The sequence below is a fragment of the Stegodyphus dumicola genome, chromosome 10 (assembly GCF_044657685.1).
Source record: "Stegodyphus dumicola isolate Sdum_Otavi_A_Nest chromosome 10, ASM4465768v1".
NCBI classification, from domain to species: domain Eukaryota; kingdom Metazoa; phylum Arthropoda; class Arachnida; order Araneae; family Eresidae; genus Stegodyphus; species Stegodyphus dumicola.
In genome coordinates, this window is record NC_140777.1 from 47,027,717 (window position 1) to 47,032,639 (window position 4,923).

Sequence of the window (4,923 nt, forward strand, 5' to 3'; positions counted from 1 at the left end):
AGAAGAAATTTACATGACTCAACCTGAAGGATACTCCAAACACTGGAAATGAAAATAAAGGTTGCAAGCTGAAGAAATCTACATATGGTTTAAAACAAGCCGCTAGAGCTTGGAATCTGAAAATTGGAAAAATACTTCTAAAAATGTCATTTAAACAAAGTAAAGCAGACCCATCCTTTTTTTTTTTCAAAAACATCATTGAAAAATTCACGTATATAATATTATTTGTAGACGATATGTTTATAGGAAGTGAAAGAGAAGAAGATGTAATGGAAACAATCCAACAACTGAACGCTAAATTAGAAATCAAAAAACCTATGAGAAGTCACCTACTATCTTGGCATAAACATCGAAAGATTCAAAGATGGAAATTTTCCCATAACCAAAAGGAATAAAATCGAAGAAATAGTTCAAAATTTGGACTTCAAAACGAAAAACCAACATATATATACCAATGGAAACGAACTATTGCAAACTAGAAACTGAAGATGATCTTCTAGCGGATAATACAGAATATAGACAAACAGTAGGGGCATTATTATATATTGCAACAATCAGCAGACCAGATATAGCATGCGCTGTCAATCTACTGAGTAGAAGAAACGAAAAGACTCGGAATACAGATTGGAATGCTGTCAAGAAAGTCATTCTGTACTTACATACAACTGAAGACTTTAAGTTGGTCTTTAACAAAATTCAAGAACATATGCTAACTGCATATTCAGATGCAGATTGGGCAAATGACAGAGCAACAAGAAAATCCATTAGCGGATACATATTCAAACTAGGAAATAACTGCATTTCATGGAGGAACAAAAGGCAAAACTGCGTTGACAATCTTAAGCTGAAGCAGAATATATTGCGGCAGCTAATACAACACAAGAAGCACATCCTAGCTGGACAAACACTTCGTAAATGAAGGTCTCTTCCACAAAAGAAAGATTTTCTGGATCGAATAGGAGCAACTACTGACAATTATTCACTATCGTCATTTTTGTGCTCACACTGTCCAACAGCAGCTACCGGTGCTGAGGAAGATATTAAATATGAGGCAGAATGATGTTCAGCAAGTTCTAGTGCTCTAGCTTGATCACAAGCTTTTTCTATCGAAACACTGACATTTTCTAATAACCTTTCTCGAATGCTTGGATTCTTCAAACCGGGGATGAATGCATCTCTAATTTATTCATTTTTATATTCTTCTGCAGTAACAGAATTAAATTCACAACCCTTGCTCAACTGCTTTAATATTTGTAAATATTCATTTGCAGACTCCCCTGTTTGTTGAAATCTAGATGCTAAACAGTGCCGAGCAAATATTTCATTTTAGTAATGTACAATGAATTTAAAACATTAATTGCATTATCATACGATTGTGAATCATTAATGTGGTAATAAGCACTTGAAGATACGAAATTACATAACAGCTGTAGTTTTCTTTCTTCAGTTGCCTACTTCAATTGTGTGAGAAAATTTGAAAAAGTTCTTTTTCAGTGTTTCCATTTAGATTCTGCTGCAACACATGCAGGGGCAACATCAAATCTTTCTGGTTTCAAAAGTTTCCATTTTGCCAAAAAATAAGGTATAAATTAGTTTTAGTTGATTACATTGTTGTAAATTTATTTAATCAACTAAAACTGCACATAACTCAACTAAAACTTTCGCCTCGTCTTGGAAAAATCAAAGATCTGGGGTAACAACCTTTTCTCAAGCAAGGAGGTTAGAATAGAAGGAGGGAGGGTTCGCAGTTTCCTCCACTATCGGAGAATGAAACTCGACGCAACAAGCGGCGTCCATGTTTGTAACTTCAAAACATTGCAATACGGTAGTGAAACGTACGTGTTTCTAAGCTGTTCCATGCATAGATTTTCTAGTAAAAATATGTTAAATTTATAATGAAATGCTTCGCTATTGTTAGTTTTTTGTTCTAAATTTATAAAGATGATATTTGTCATTTAGTAAGTACAGAGAATCATTAAGAAATAGTTCGAAATCTAAATGCATGTGCATAACATTAAAGCCTTTAAAAATGTTATTTCTGCATAATTTAAAGACAACCTTGGGTATACTTTCTAATTATTTCTTTAAAAAGTGATATTTCTGATTTATTCGCAATATTATTGTAATTTATTAAAGAATCATTTAGAATCATTTTAACCTGAAATTAATAGCAGATAATTATCTAAAAAAATGGTAACATGTTGCATTTTTTTATATGAAAGTTTTAAATAGATTCTTTTCACAACTAACAACCTTATGTCAACAAGAAAATAAATATTAATAAAATAAAACAGATTTATGTGAATTCAATGATTTCAGCTTATGCGCGTTTCATATTTATGAATCTCAAAGAAATTGCCTTGAATTAAGCTGAATTACGAAAATATACCTATATAAAATTTTGGATATATCTTTTCACATGTTTAGTTGTGTAAATATTTTACGTTTATCGCTATACTGCCCAGAAATTTGTAAGCTTATGCAAAAGCATTTTAACAACAGAACAGTTTATCTTGATCAAATGTACAAATTATATTCGCAACAGTTCACAAAACTTAAAAATGAATGATAATTAATACATAAAGAAAAGCGTTGATTAATTTAACACCTTTACAATTCATAAAAATAGTAACAATTGGTTTCTTACTTTTCATGAAAATTATAAAACGAATTACCTAAACGTTCAAATTATGCAGTTTAAATCCTAGCATATATCATTGTATGTTAAGGAACGAAGGTACCAGCTATAAACAAAAACATTAAAATGTATTTAACATATTTCGATCATTATTAAGTCCTTTTTTTTCACATCTGGAAAGAAAACAACATGACATTGCGATATTTTTTAACATATTTATGAAATTACATAAAAAAAGAAAATCAATACTTACGAGTGAAAACTAATCCCAGGAATATTTTTCGAAAATATATTTGTGCATCCATATGCAATATAAGCTGACATGCTTCAAAAAGAAAAGGAGAGAGGAAAAAAAATAAAAAAAAAATGTTACAATTACAGACTTCCTTGCACAAGTCACAGCGATAATAGTAACATGGCCGCCAAGCTTCACCGTTTCAGTTGAACCGTCCCTCCTTCTATTATAACCTCCTTGAGCGGTTTTAAAAATCGTCACATGAGGAGATTGAAATAAATATGGGACAACGGAACAACGAACGATGCCAAATCTTGAAACAAAACAAAAAAACAAGGGAAAAAAGCAGATTTGATTAAAAGCTGTCCAATTTACCCTGCTATTTTCCCATCAGGCAAAAGATTATGCTTTTAAGGTGCAAAAGTAGAGCTTTGTGTTTATTAGTGCTGTAGAAGTAACGAGAAATTGTGTACCCGTATGTATTCGTTACTCGGTGAACCAGTACTCGTTACTATCGTATCGTTACTCGTTACTTTCGGTAAAATCGATCGGTATCCGTATCCTGAGCCTATTTTATCGATCTAAGGCCCTAAAAAGGGCCTTGAAACGTCGCATCGCAGTGAATCACGTGAGCTATTCTACCCCGCGGGAACTGGGTAGTGCTGCGATAGGGAGTTTTGCTTCGCCTTTTTGGGTAGAAATAATTCACTTTATTTTGGCTATTATTTTTTGGTGCACTGGATATGATTCATTATTAAATTTTCTATTGCTGTCAGGGCTTAGTTTCTAAAGTCAGAAGCGCCTACGGAAGGCCGTCAGGAAAATAGGAAAAAATAAAATAAAAAATAAAGAAAGAAAGGAAATAAATATTACAATAATAACATTAATTAGTAATTAAAATAACAAAAAAATTACTTATTAAAAAACTTAATAATTAAAATAGTGATTAAAATAATGTATAATTAAAGTAACATAATAATTAGCAACTGAAATATAAAATACTTATAAGTAAAACTTAATAAAAATGTAAAAACTAATAAAAATTAAAATAATTTTAAAGTTTATGATGACTAATTAAATAATAAAGTAAAATACCAGATCTTGTCTTATTGGCTTAGTATCGTTTCGTCCTTTCTCATTTCATCCCCAGCTCGAGAAAGTGTTATTTATTTCGCTGCCTTCCCCCACCAATTCCCTCTTTCCCGTTTCATCCGCTGTTTGAAAAATAGGTGTTTACTTTACGATAAGGCCAACGTCTGTTTACTTCAATTAAAATGGTTTAGAAGAGATGACTGTTTCTACTTCGACTTAGTTTTTGATTTTTTAATAATATTTAATATTTTATGCAGACAAATTATGTTGAGCAGAATAATGAATTTCAGACGTGTTCAAAAGGTGTGTATCTGAATATAATAACATTTTTGTTGTATAGTATGCATTTTTTAAATTTCACACATTTCTAAAGCAACAGAAGTACGGTATCACTATTTTGGCACACACATCAAAAACATGTATAATTAAGATTAATGTTACATTCCTTATTAAAAGTAATGGGTCCTCATTAAATGCAACCATTCATGCTTTTAGAGGATTTTACATGTGGTGGTCTTAAAGATGATGTTCACTACCAATGTTTGTTTATGTTCCCAAAAATAGAGATCTCTTAAAAGGTGACCTCTTAGAGATGTCGTAAATAGATGATTTGCTATAATTATTTTCCAATAGATAATGGAATTAATGTAATTTAATGTCAATAACTCGAGGAAGCAAGTTTAAATACGGTGCAACAAAAATACAGAAGTATTTTAAATGACGAAAATATTCATATTTTGTCAATGTCAAATTTAAAAAAGAATTAATTTTGGACAAATTATGAAATCTAACTTTTAATGTCGTTTTCTGGTTTCTATATTTATATCTGGTAAAGTTTTATACTTGTTATGAAAAAATAAAAACGCAAGAAGTTTGAGTCCCGTAGGACAAAGATTGACCGGGAAATTTAGTTTCAAAATTTGCAATGTTTGGTGCCATTTGTAACTTGCCTTCGGGT

The 4,923-nt window shown here is 31.1% G+C and overlaps 1 pseudogene; it reads left to right on the top strand.

Moving 5' to 3' along the window:
* The first annotated feature begins 454 nt into the window (after positions 1 to 454).
* Positions 455 to 919, top strand: LOC146994957 (uncharacterized; annotated as a pseudogene).
* The last annotated feature ends 4,004 nt before the right edge of the window (positions 920 to 4,923 follow it).